Source organism: Bos mutus, chromosome 8 (genome assembly GCF_027580195.1).
Source record: "Bos mutus isolate GX-2022 chromosome 8, NWIPB_WYAK_1.1, whole genome shotgun sequence".
Classification (NCBI taxonomy): domain Eukaryota; kingdom Metazoa; phylum Chordata; class Mammalia; order Artiodactyla; family Bovidae; genus Bos; species Bos mutus.
Window position 1 is genome coordinate 74,196,913 of NC_091624.1, and position 14,703 is coordinate 74,211,615.

Sequence of the window (14,703 nt, forward strand, 5' to 3'; positions counted from 1 at the left end):
TATGTACTGAAGAGACTTTAGAGGAGCTAACGATTTATTTAAACATTTCTAGCATGAAGGTTTAAGGAAAAAGAGAAAGCTTAAAATAGGCAGAAAACTGCTATGGCAGTCAGTGCTAGCATATTTATTTTCTTGGAATTAATATTGACTTTGGAGTCAGAAGACCTGTTTTAAAAATCCCAATCTGTCACTTGCCAGCTGAATGACTTAGGGCAAATCACTATACTCCATTCATCATGAATTTCTCTAACTGCCAAACAGAGGCGTGATTTATTCTCTATCTTAATAGCATTGCTTAGAGGATCCTGGGAAATACTGTGTATAAAGGTGTCTTATAAATTGTAAAAGAACTATTCAAATATTAGTAGTTACTATTGTCTTAATAACTTTATAAAAATAAGTAATTTTTTGGTCATAGTAATTACTTAGAGCCTGAACTCGGCATGATGTGTTTCTGTGTATGATTGAGTGGGAGTTTCAAGGATCAGTAAAATAAAAGTTTATTTCCCAAGCACCATGTATGATAGTGGTTAATTACTGCGAGATACAGAATTTAGATGGTGACTTGAATCTCTGTCTTTGAGAAACTGTGTCCAAATACAGCGAATAAGATAGTTTCAAATTTACTCTGTTGAGACTGAGAGAGGTAAAGTTTAAGGGAACTTGTCTTAAACTATGAAAAGGTCTCAAGTCAGGAGAGAAGTTTCTCCTGGAAGTTTTTTGAAAAATTAAGGATGGGCTGAAACATTTTGGACTTGGCTAAATTTTACTCAGTAAATTGTGCAATTTTGTTAAATGTAGCAATAATAAAGTGTCATATTATTCAGTGTGATATATCTAAATTCCTTGCTTTTTCTTTAGATCAATTTGTTTAGTGCTGTGTAATATTTTAAGTGCACAGATTTTTGCCCCAGAGTCTTGTGTTTTGAGTTCTGGCATTGCTTTTTACTGAGAATATCACCCAGGGAAATTATTGCATAACCCTATGCCTCCTTTTTCTTATTTTATTTCAAAACTTTATTTATTTATTTTATTGCTCTAGTTCTTAGTTATGGCACATTGGATCTTTGATCTTCGTTGCAGCATAAGAGATCTTCAGTTGTGGCATGTGGGATCTTTATAAATATTTATAAATTGAAGTGTTAATAAAATTAACTGCTTAAGTTATTCTGATCATTTAGGCATATCTATGTTATATATTTTTAGATAATAACACTTTAAAAGGTTTAAAAAATTGGAACTATACCCCCCAGATATGGTATTAATTTGCTATCTGTATTTGTAGAGAGTCAGAGATAACAGGAAGCAAAAATTTTTATTTGTCAAATGGATGATATTTTAGTTAGACCTCAGTCTGACTTGGAGATAAACACAGCCACACTGGCGCACACACATACATCTCTGCAGTCCAGGCAGTGAGTCCCAAAGACCCCTGCTTAACATCGAGTTCTCTGAGGAGAGTGTCAGGGAGGTCTGGTGCTTGTGATTTTGAAGGTAAATCTCAACGCGTTTTCCTGAAGTGATGAAATGCAGTATCTTGTCACTCACTGACTGATGACTGTGGGTTCTCATACAGGAACTCTAAACTTGTATTAAGTACTTTTGATACCCCTGATAAGCATAGCAGGAGCTTGTAAATTCCTTCAGGATTCTTATTTCCTTGTAACTACTTTTTCACTTAAAGCCACCACCATCACCACCTACAAGATCTCCAGTAAACTATTTAAATGAAAAGAGACTGTTGAATCAAATCCTAACTCTTAGGGAAAAATCAGAAGGTTAATGCAAATTTATTTACCATGTAGTTCATGGAAAACAAGGATTAGTGATGCTAGCCTTGCTAATTAACTCTACCAGATATAGTGGTTCACAAATGTTACCTAACTTACTTATCTTTATTCCTCTGTATTTCTCTTCATCCTCTTCAAACTGTTTAGTTTGGAAACCACTTTGTAGAAAATATATGTTACTTAATATTTGTGTAATAAAAATTTTTCTTTGACTCGAGCATATAGGAAAGCAGCTTCTTTTATTTTTAAATTGTACTTCTGCAAGTAGGCTCTGGCAAATAACTGTTACTTCTGTGACACCGAATGTGTTCATTGCTTGTAAGCTTACTTTTCAAGGTGTAGAGCTTGACTAGGACGATGAAGTATGTTCTCTGTCTTTGGTGACTGCAGTTCACTTCATGTGTGCCTCTTTTTGTGTGCCAGGAATTGTGCTAGTCAGTTTAAGAAATCATCTCAGGTAAGCCAGACAACAGGTGTTTCACGTAGGTGTTTTTTTGCCCCATTTTTAAACTAAGGACTCTCAAACTGACTTTCAGAGCCTTAACTTCTTTATCTGGGGGACTAGTGAGTCTTGCAGCTGGGATTTTAACTTGATTTAATCAAATCTTCCCATTGATTTAAAGTGAAAAGGGAACAGTGAAGAGGAAGGAATAGGCAAGAAGAAAGAGTGCTTGTGTGTTGTTGTTTTTTTTTTTTATAGCACCAGCTTTCTTTTAATGAGATTTTCTGCAGAACCAAAGAGAAACCAGCCTCTTACATTTTGGGACAAAACTATGGCATAAGAGAGATTTTCAGAAGGGTAAAATGTGGCTAGATTCCAATCATGTGATAATTGATAGCAGTTATTCAGTTGGGAGGACCATTGTAGGTGAGAGTGGGAGAAGCCACTGGCCCAGCTTTATTTCCTTCAGGTTTGTTCTCTAGCTAGCTTTTGGAAATCTGCTTGAAATCAGAAAATCCCACATTTTAGAAAGAATGTGTTTTACCTTGAGGATTTTGTCTTCCTCAGGGAATGAGTGATAATTTTTTATTTAAATGTCTGTTCACATTCAGTTCCCTCAAATGAAGCTCTGGAAAAAGCTAGTTTGTCCCTGTTGAGAGCTAAGAGTGCTTTGTCTATCAGACCTTTCCAGTGAAGTGGATGAACCTAGAGCCTGTTTTACAGTGAAGTAAGTCAGGAGGAGAAAAACAAATACCATATGTTAAAGTATATACATGGAATCTAGAAAAATGGTATAGATGAACCTGTTTGTAGGGCAGCAATAGAGATGCAGACATAGAAAACAGATTTGTAGACATGGAGTGGGAGTGGGAAGGAGAGAGTGGAACGAATAGAGAGAGTAGCATGGAAACATATACATTACCATATGTAACATAGATAGCCAGTGGGAATTTGCTGTATGATGCAGGGAGCTCAACTTGGTGCAGTGTGACAACCTGGAGGGGTGGGATGGGGTGGGAGGTGGGAGGGAGGTTCAAGAGGGAGGGGACATATATATACCTATGTCTGATTCATGTTGATGTATGGCAGAAACCAATACAACAGTGTAAAGCAATTATCCTACAATTAAAAATAAATTGAAAAATAAAGCCTATCGAATAAGAACTGCCAGGATGAGGACCAGCCTAACTCCTGAAGGCTATAACACAGTCCTCTTTACTCTTTCTAGTACTCCTGGTCAGCTAGTTTTTATACTTCATAAATTTCTTCATGTTATTTGGATTTCTTTTTAATACATAAAAATATAATAATGTCTGCATTGAATTTCTTTGGATTGAGAAGGTTTTGTTGAAATTGTCTTGGCTCCTAGAAGTATAAACTAAGAGTTACGTTAGCTCAAAAATGGGCCCCACTTCTCCATGTGTTGCCTTCACTTTTCTCCCTGGCTTCTGTATTCCTCCCTGTGTGACCAGGAATGAAAGCTGCGCCATCGGGGAGGGCGTGAATTTTCCTGGCATGGATTCTCTTCCAGTCTCTTGTATAATCACTGAGGCTCAGGCCAACGGTCGGAAAGTATTGTGATTGTCCTGGCTTGGTCACAGGTCTGCCTCTGTGGTGGTGAGGGAAGAGACATGAAGAATGGCAGCCCCCATCAGAACTCCATGTTTGTGTTTGGAGGAGAGGGTGGACGCTATCCTGAATTTTGCTGCACAACAGGAGTAAAACCCAGTCTCCTACAGATAACAGACAAAGAAAAGTCCCAAATAAGTTCAGATATTTGCTTAAAAATCTTAGGAAGACTGATTCAATTAACTTCAGTTCAGTTCAGTTGCTCAGTTGTGTCCGACTCTTTTCGACCCCATGAATCCCAGCACTCCAGGCCTCCCTGTCCATCACCAACTCCTGGAGTTCACTCAAACTCACGTCCATTGAGTCAGTGATGCCATCCAGCCATCTCATCCTCTGTTGTCCTCTTCTCCTCCTGCCCCAAATCCTTCCCAGCATCAGAGTCTTTTCCAATGAGTCAACTTTTCTCATGAGGTGGCCAAAGTACTGGAGTTTCAGCTTTAGCATCATTCCTTCCAAAGAACACCCAGGACTGATGGGGCTCTTAATTTATTTTCTATGAGGTTTGAAAAGATGTCCTTTGGGGGTGTTTCCTTAAGATGAGATAATATAATATATATATATATATATATATATATATATATATTTAGGATATTAAGATTATTAAAATGTATGCTTGTTTAACTTATTGTAAAAGCATTTCTAGCAATTGATCGCTGACTTTTACTCGAAGCAGAGGCAGTTGACACAGTCCTCTTTATACACTGAACTGAAAACTAAAGAATATATAGTTTGTAAGTTTCTTTTTCTGACGACTTGAACCAACATTGCTCTCTTTTCTTGTGATTTATATATTAAATATTTTAACAGTCAGTTTGACCACTTTGTTATGTCCTGTTCTTTTAGAACTTTTTTTTTTTTCTCATTGATTTGTGTGTTTTGGTCTTGTCTCCTCAAGGAGACTTTTGGCTTCTTGAGGGCAGCCCCACAGCATCTTTGTAAGTCTCATCACCACAGGCCCATGCTGCTAAGTCGCTTCAGTCATGTCCAACTCTGTGCAACCCCATAGACGGCAGCGCACTAGGCTCCCCCGTCCCTGGGATTCTCCAGGCAAGAACACTGGAGTGGGTTGCCATTTCCTTCTCCGATGCATGAAAGTGAAAAGTGAAAGTGAAGTCGCTCAGTTGTGTCTGACTCTTAGCGAGCCCATGGACTGCAGCCTACCAGGCTCCTCCATCCATGGGATTTTCCAGGCAAGAGTACTGGAGTGGGGTGCCATTGCCTTCATAGATGTGTTTAATTGCTGAAGCAGGTTTTTGGGTGATCTGCTCCCTTGTATGTCATACGTGTACAGCACCATGCTGCTTTCAGGCTTCATTGATCTTTTTATAATATTCTTTTTGGTTTCTTATGGGTAAATATTATAAAATTAACCTATAAAATAAAGCAGTCATGTATCCTGTGTGATGTCTTGAATACAATCAACCTGATATATAGGAAATTTTTAGACGTTAACAAAAAACTGTTAGAAATTTTTAGACAGTTTTACTACATTTTGGTTTTCAGTGATGATAACAGATTTGATAGCTTACCAGAGAGAAATCCACAGATAGTACAAATCCAACCTTCTTTCTTTCCTCCAAGTGACTAATATGAGGCTTCATGCATGACACTTCCAGAATGTTATTTTACAATGTATATTTTTGAGTGTACATTGCATCTAGTCGTGTGATGTCTGAAATGATCTGACCAGAGACAAAATAGGCCCATGTAACAATCTTCCTTGAAGTGTGGTTAAAAAAAAGTGAATGTCCTTGGAGAAGGCATTACACATCAACAAGGGCTTGAGTTAGATGGGTTGCTGTCATCGTCTTTGCTCCTCTAAGTTACCTCTCAGCCCACTTGAATGAAGAAGATTAATATAATTTAGGGAATGTCAGGTGTTGGCAGAAACATGTGACCATTTGCTGTCCCTCTTTTCCTAATTTTATTGAGACATAATTGACATACATCACTCTGTAGGTTTAAATCATTCAGTGCAATGGTTTGATTTACATATATTGTGAAGTGATTGCCACAGTCAGTTCAGATCAGTTCAGTCGCTCAGTCGTGTCTGACTCTTTGTTACCCCATGGACTGCAGCACGCCAGGCCTCCCTGTCTATCACCAACTCCTGGAGTTTACTCAGACTTATGTCCGTTGAGTCGGTGATGCCATCCAACCATCTCATCCTTTGTTGTCCCCTTCTCCTTCCGTCTTCGATCTTTCCCAGCATCAGGGTCTTTTCCAATGAGTCAGCTCTTCACATCAGGTGGCCAAAGTATTGGAGTTTCAGCTTTAACAACAGTCCTTCCAGTAAATATTCAGGACTGATCTCCTTTAGGATGGACTGCTTGGATCTCCTTGCAGTCCAAGGGACTCTCAAGAGTCTTCTTCAACACCACAGTTCAAAAGTATCAATTCTTTGGCACTCAGCTTTCTTTATAGTCCATCTCTCACATCCATACATGACTACTGGAAAAACCATAGTTGTGACTAGATGGACCTTTGTTGACAAAGTAATGTGTCTGCTTTTTAATATGTTGTCTAAGTTGGTCATAACTTTTCTTCCCAGGAGCAAGCATCTTTTAATTTCATAGCTGCTGTCACCATCTGCTGTGATTTTGCAGCCTCCAAAAATAAAGTCTGTTACTGTTCCCCCATCCATTTCTCATGAAGTGATGGGACCGGATGCCATGATCTTTGTTTTCTGCATGTTGAGTTTTTAGCCAACTTTTTCACTCTCCTCTTTCACTTTCATCAAGAGGCTCTTTAGTTCTTCTTCACTTTCTGCCATAAGGGTGGTGTCATTGGCATATCTGAGGTTGTTGATATTTCTCTCGGCAATCTTGATTCTAGGTTGTGCTTTATCCAGCCTGGCATTTCACATGATGTACTCTGCATATAAGTTAAATAAGTGGGGTGACAATATACAGCCTTGACGTACTCCTTTCCCAATTTGGAACCAGTCTGTTGTTCCATGTGCAGTTCTAACTGTTGCTTCCTGACCTGCATACAGATTTCTCAGGAGGCAGGTCAGGTGGTCTGGTTTTCCCATTTCTTTAAGAATTTTCCACAGTTTGTTGTGATACACATAGTCAAAGGCGTTGGCATAGTCAATAAAGCAGAAATAGATGTTTTTCTGAAACTCTGTTGCTTTTTCGATGATCCAACAGATGTTGGCAATTTGATCTCTGGTTCCTCTGCCTTTTCTAAAACCAGCTTGAACATCTGGAAGTCCATGGTTCATGTATTGCTAAAGCCTGGCTTGGAGAATTTTGAGTATTACTTTACTAGCGTGTGAGATGAGTGCAACTGTGCGGTAGTTTGAGCATTCTTTGGCAATGCCTTTCTTTGGGATTGGACTAAAAACTGACCTTTTCCATTCCTGTGGCCACTGCTGAGTTTTCCAAAGTTGCTGGCATATTGAGTGCAGCACCTTCACAGCATCATCTTTCAGGATTTGAAATAGCTCAACTGGAATTCCATCACCTCCACTAGCTTTGTCCATGGTGATTGCCACAGTAGGTTCAGCTAATATTCATTTTCGCATATAGATACAATAAAAAGAAAAAAGGAAAAAAATTCTTCTTGTACAGTAATAAGAACTCTTAGGATTAACTCTCTTAACTTTCCTGTGTATCATACAGCATTGTTGCTATAGTCGTCATGTTGTTCATTGCATCTCATGTACTTATTTATCTTATAACTGGAAGTTTGTACCTTTTGACCATTTTCCTCCAATTCTGCCTCTCCTCACCTCCTGCCTCTGGTAACCACAAGTCTGATCTCCTTTTCTGTGAACTGATGTCTTTAAAAAAAAAAGAAAAAAATCTGCATGTAAGCGAATACTTTTTTTTTTTTAATTTAAGGCTGTGTACTTTTTTTTTGGTTTGTTTGTTTTGAATATTACTTGAGTTGTCGTTGGGTAGCTTGGTTGCTTTGGGTAATGTGCACTTTTGAAAGCCTCTCAATTTTCAAAGAGGTTTCCAACTGTAAAGTAGCTGTGTAGGTAATTTTCCCTTGAAGATTAAACTTCAATCATAGGAAATCTCCTTGAAAATGCTTCAGTACTTTGTTGGAGTTAATTGTGTTAAAACTCTGTAAGCCAGTTGTAGTGGAACTCTTTAAGCTAGTGATACTTTTTCTTACGGATGATATAATTATCCTTTGAATAAATGATCACTTCAAAAGTATACCATCCACTGAAGATTTCCAAATACGGTAAGATTGTTTTTCCTTGGGAAAGTACTGGTTTTGGTAAATTTTTGATAGGAACAAATAATTTCTTATGGGCATGTTTTTATTTCCAATTTTTGAAGTTACTATTTTTTTTATTCTTCTTGAAATGGCATTTTGTTTCTGTTATATTAATGCTTGATTCTGTAAAACATTGCGTCTGTGTTTGGTGATTTTTGGTTTTGTTTGTTTGTTTGTTTCCTGTTTGTTCATTAAATATTTATGGAGTCACCCACCTGTCAGGTACTGGTCTTGGTGCTAGTAATACCATGGTGAATAAGACAGAATGGTCTTCAGGAAACTTACAGTTTATAAGCATAGCTTTTATTACCCCCACACTCCATTTTATTTTCTAGCAGTAGCATAACACCTGTTCTTAGCAAAATTTTACTGGATTCCAAGTCTTACGTGAATCAAATTCTTATTCTGAGTATTCATGCGTAAACCAGAAAAAATTTTCCTGTGATGGGTCCTCACTTTGGAAGACACTGGCCTAGCATGGAGGTTCTCAAACTCCATAAATGAAAATTTCTTAAGAAGGTCAAATTATACAAAATTTGAAAATAAAGGCAGAGATGACCTGCCTGAAATGTGTATCATGAAACTCTCCCTCAGCAACTCTTTCCTTCAGGAACCCTCAGAAAACCCTGATGCCCTGTGGGATGCCACAGAAAACAGGAAATCAGTCATCTCGTACTAAAAAACCACTGCACTTCTGAATGTATTATTTGTTGAGTACTTTGAAGAGATCAGTATTAAAACATAAAGATTTCTTTAATATTGTCTGGTCAGGAAGCAACAGTTAGAACTGGACATGGAACAACAGACTGCTTCCAAATAGGAAAAGGAGTATGTCAAGGCTGTATATTGTCACCCTGCTTATTTAACTTATATGCAGAGTACATCATGAGAAATGCTGGACTGGAAGAAACACAAGCTGGAATCAAGATTGCCAGGAGAAATATCAATAACCTCAGATATGCAGATGACACCACCCTTATGGCAGAAAGTGAAGAGGAACTCAAAAGCCTCTTGATGAAAGTGAAAGTGGAGAGTGAAAAAGTTGGCTTAAAGCTCAACATTCAGAAAACGAAGATCATGGCATCCGGTCCCATCACTTCATGGGAAATAGATGGGGAAACAGTGTCAGACTTTATTTTGGGGGGCTCCAAAATCACTGCAGATGGTGACTGCAGCCATGAAATCAAAAGACGCTTACTCCTTGGAAGGAAAGTTATGACCAATCTAGATAGCATATTCAAAAGCAGAGATGTTACTTTGCCAACAAAGGTTCGTCTAGTCAAGGCTATGGTTTTTCCTGTGGTCATGTATTGTGAGAGTTGGACTGTGAAGAAGGCCGAGCGCCGAAGAATTGATGCTTTTGAACTGTGGTGTTGGAGAAGACTCTTGAGAGTCCCTTGGACTGCAAGGAGATCTAACCAGTCTATTCTGAATGAGATCAGCCCTGGGATTTCTTTGGAGGGAATGATGCTGAAGCTGAAACTCCAGTCCTTTGGCCACCTCATGCAAAGAGTTGACTCATTGGAAAAGACTCTGATGCTGGGAGGGATTGGGGGCAGGAGGAGAAGGGGCCGACAGAGGATGAGATGGCTGGATGGCATCACTGACTGGATAGACGTGAGTCTCAGTGAACTCCAGGAGTTGGTGATGGACAGGGAGGTCTGGCGTGCTGCGATTCATGGGGTCACAAAGAGTCGGACACGACTGAGCGACTGATCTGATCTGATCTGATCTGATAGTTGATATCAACTAATACTTTATAATACCTTTTTCTTGATGCAGTTGTCTCACTTACGATGGTCTACACATGTGGCTGCTAGATATTATTTTTTCTATCTAATTGTTCTGTCAGGAAATGGGCCACAGATGGGCATAGGGTAAGGCCAAGCTCTGGCTGAATTCCTTTTCTCAGAGGCTTTTTATTTTGTCTCTGAGGGCCTCAGCTCAAACACCTCATTCTCCAGGTCATAGTTAGAGATGACCAGCTTGTATTTGCAGGTCTAATGCTTAAGTGACACCTCCTTACAAACACGTGCATTGTAATTGTTTGTTGTAGCATGTGTTGCTCAGGAAACCAATTTTGAGACTCAGGTGTGTGCTGGCAGTATCTAGGATAGTGCTCTGCACGCAGCCGCTGTGGGGAGGGAGGAAGGCAGGACTGGGCAGAAGGAAAAGTTGACTGCCTTCAAACCCTGGGCAGATTCCAGAGGCAGCTCTGGCCCTGACAGGGCCTCAGGGTCCCAAATGGAGGCAAGAGGGCCAGGGCTCAATACTCAGGCTTGGAGCATTCATTGCATATTGGCCACCATTCCCTCCCTCTCCAGGGAGCATGATCATGAGGAAGGGAACTAGACCCTGGGTGAGTATCACGTGGGGACAAGGAGCATCCCTTTGCTGAAAGTGCTGAGGGCCTCATCCAGCAGTGGGGGTGGCGGGTGGTTACCACCAAAGCAGCCCTTATAGTCACACTTTCTGTTTCTCACATTCATCTATTTTTATTTAAGAACTGAAAATGAAGTAAGCAGTGTTCTGTTTTCACAGTTAGCTAATGAGATTTCATAATATAAAATATTATTGCTTAAACTTTAATAAATGAGCAAATGGTGAATCTTGTTAACATCAGTAATGTGGAAATGTAACATAATCACACATATAAAAATCTATAGTTCAACCTTCTTTTTGACACAATTAGGAATAGGCCTTAATTAAAAAGTGTATGGTAAATTACTTCAGAAATATTGAGTTTTCTGAAATATAATTTAGGCACTTTTTGATTCATGAAGCTTTTTGTAACAAGAACCAAAGACAAGTTTTGAGTAGTGATTTGATGGCTTTGTTTTTTGTAATTGCACTTTATTTAAAATGTCATTATCATTTGCCTGGTATATATTATTACTTTAGTTTCAAAGGTAGTGATTTTTTTCAATTGCGAATTTTAAAAATGGGTAATGTAAGAAGGGTAGCTGGGAGAAGTATTCTGTGTGAATATTGGACTTTGGCCTGTTAGCAGGCAGAAAACTTTTACTTCCAAAAGTTGGCTCACTCTGCAGTAATTGCAGTGATCATTGTAAATGGTGTGGGTTTTCCTTGGGAGGGATGAGCTTGGTAGCCCCTGTCACTTCCTTCCTCTTGGCATCTTGGTGTGACTGATGAGGAAACAGGATTGGGATATGGGGCTGGAGAGCACATCTTGGGCTCTAGACTCAGATCTGGGCTTGGGTACCAGTCTATCATTGACTTTGCTTAACAAAATTAATCCCTCTAAACCTTAGTTTTGTCATCAGTAAAATGGAGGTGTTAGTAAGAGAACTTCAATCACAGGATCTTAGCACGAGGTTGGGCATATTATAAGTGCTTGATAATGGTAGCTGTGATGAGCGATGTAATTTTATTGGTCAGTTTTTCTTTTCACTCAGCTTTCAACACTTTAGTAACTATTGAAAGTATAACTTGCTTATGCTCGTACAAGAAGGAAAGGCAATTTAGAGTTGTCTGTCAGAAAACTAATCTTTGGGGACTTGTGCTTGAATCTTCGTGTGAGATGACAGAGTGAAACAGCAGGAAGAAGAGGAAATATATGCAAAGGAGGGCAGGGCGACTTCACACACAGCCTCCATCAGGGGAAGGGAGCTGAGGTCTGTGCTGTTTCAGGACTGACCTGCCTGAGCATGGCCTGGACTTGGAAATGGAGCTCCTCTTGGTGGCCCTTGGCTTGGTGAAACTGTCCTTGATGGTTTCCTGAAAGAAATTAGGGGGACATTGGGGATTATCAGAGAAATGGGAGTTACCCTCTGAGCAGTGCTGGTAAACATTTCTGATGGACTAATGGTCTGAACATATCTTGAAATGAGCAATACAGAGACCAGTTCATAGACAAAGCCTTAATCAAAGAAATGGATCTAGTACCAATTGAAAAACAGTTTCACCAACTGACAGTTTGAAATGTCAGCCTGATACTATTCAGTTAAAGATAATGTGTGTAAATTTCAGCTACCAAGATAACACCATTTTGGGTCTATTCTTTGAGTAAACCACCCAAAGATGTGCCTAGAAGGATTATTCTGTTTTCCTTGGCCTTCAGATTAGATCTCTCCTCCCTCTAATTTATAAAAGATGCTAATTTTAAAATAAAATATCTAATTAGTATGTTACTAGTTTATTAGTGATTCATGGTTTCTTAATGTTAGCAGAACTGTTTGTCATATTCATTATGTCTGAAACAAATACACTGTCCTAAAGGGTAAATGAAGAATTAGTAATTTCAGCAAATCAATACGTATGTGTGGGTATGCAATGGTAGACATAATGGTGGTTTTCAAAGGATACAGAGAAGTATAAAACACACTTATATCTTCAAAGAATTAAGAATCAGTTGCCTAATTGAGCAGTGGTGGCACAGAGTACCCAGTTGTGAAGCAGACACTCTCACTGTACTAGGTAGGTTAAAAGGGATAATTTATTTGAGAATTCCTGTGTGGTGGTGGGTATTCTGTCACAGAACACGGTGCCTATCCACACAAAAGTGATTTATTCATACCACACAACAGCTAGCTGTGGAAAGCAGTAGATGATAAACACTATGTGAGAAGTATAATGGAAGGACTCTGGAAGGTAGGAAAGAAGTAGAATTGCTGAGGTTTCCAGTGGTCAAAGAAAGCTTCATCGAGGAGGTGAAATCTGGGCAGGGATTGGGAGGTTGGGTTTTGAAGCAGGAAGGAGGGGCTGTTTGTGGTGAGAAGTGAGGTCAAAACCCCTGTGAGGGAGGGAATAATTAATAGTCCAGACTGTTGGGAGTGGACTGCTGATATTTGTGGCTGTGGCTAAATTGTGTTTGGGGGTTGGGATCTTGAAAGCCAAGCAGAAGGAATAAAAGTTTTTATGCTAAGATAGTGATATGAGGTCTGTAGCCGCCCAAGGAGATAGTTTAGTGATGGTAATGGTCTACTGGGGGCAGACCCAGCCATTTCCATGCCATTTAAGTGTAAATTAGGTCCCCCAGTCTTGCCTACCTACTGTGAGCACACTTTGTCCTTCACAGTCCATGGATTTTCTATGCACTAGAGCCCTGGGTGAGATCCACAGGGGACGAAGAGAAGGGAAGGCAAAATGGGGAGTCCACACTGAAAGTACAGAGTCCTGGGAGAAAGATTTGATTGAATTAGACATTTGAATGAATTGGGAAATTGAAACTGGTAGAGTTGTCCTGAGTATGCCAGGCTGACCCTGTATTTAGGAAATGAGGTATCGGCTTATATAATTTCTTGCCTGTTCTTCTAGTTTCTCACTTTCATGATTTTTTTTTCTTCCTGTATTCTTCCTCTCCTTCCACATCTTCCTCTCCTTCCACATCTTCCATCCTTCCTTCCATATGTTTCATCAGGAACATGATTCATCATTTGAGAGCCCACAAAAGTCAGCAAACACTTTCTGAGCATCTGCTTTTCTGGTGCTCTGTTCCAGAAGAGACACTGGTCCTTGCGCCTAGTGAGTTTGAAGGGAGAAAGGGAGACAGAAAAGTAAAAAAATATTAAATTCTGAGTTCATGATGGAAGGCTATCTGCTGTGTGGTTGATAGAGTGAAAGGAGGAGTGTGGGTCTCTCCCTGGGGATGACTCAAGCTGGGTGAGAAAAAGAAGTGGTGGTTTTGTTGGCTGGACGGGGATAGTAAGGGTATACAAAGCCCAGAAATAGGGGATGGAAAGTAGTGGAGGTATGAAGTAACAAAGGCACTAGAAGTGGCTTCTTTGGTAAAGCCAAAGAACAGGATTTGATGGGACATTGATAAGTAGATGCAGCTGAAGAGGTGTTAGGACTGCAGCAGGTCTGTGTGCCCTGCAAAATGCTCAGCTTCTGTCCTTCAGGTAAGTCAGCCATGGAAGAAGACCCAGGGCTTTGTCATGGTCAGATCTGTAGTTTGCAGAGATGACTTGGGCACATCACGGAGGGTAGGTTTGGAAGGGTACATCGCAAAGTCAGGTTCCACCTGTAATGGTCAATTACACCTTAGTGACCCAAGCTGCATTGAGGAGGCACACTCAGTGTATGTCTAAGTTAAACAATTTTTGATACATGTATAGTATATGGCAAAAATCTTTCTAATGATTAACCTCCAGAGAATTTTTACTAGAACCCTTTTTAGAGATGTGATGGCTATGTGTTGGCCATGTGATTTTTGTCAGAGTTGTGAGAACCAACTGAAAGACTATGTCAAGGGTATTTTTTATCCTTATATTTATGCTTATATATACATTTATATGTACTTACACTTATATTTTCTGGGAGCAGATGGTTGAATTTCAGACTAATGAACTGTAACTTTGATATCATTTTTTAAGAATCTGGATACATAAATATAAATATCTCCATGTCCAGCCCTTACATGAGTGCATGCCTGTGTGTATACATGTGCATGTCTTAGCATGTATGTTTTGCTTGTCTGTGGTGTGTGTGTCCCCTTTTCTGGGTATATTTGATAGTGTAAACCAGGGATTAAACATTGTTAAGAAGTGACTACTGTATAAATATGTTGAGTGATTATCATTTAGTTATGCTAAAATTTTTATCTTCCAATTCAGTTGGAATACTTTTATTAACAGTGCCTTAAGC

The 14,703-nt window shown here is 39.4% G+C and overlaps 1 protein-coding gene across 6 annotated transcripts in view; it reads left to right on the top strand.

Annotated features, from left to right (window-relative positions):
• KDM4C (lysine demethylase 4C) overlaps positions 1-14,703 on the top strand; it is a 411,129-nt gene that overhangs the window by 75,490 nt on the left and 320,936 nt on the right. The window lies entirely within an intron of this gene.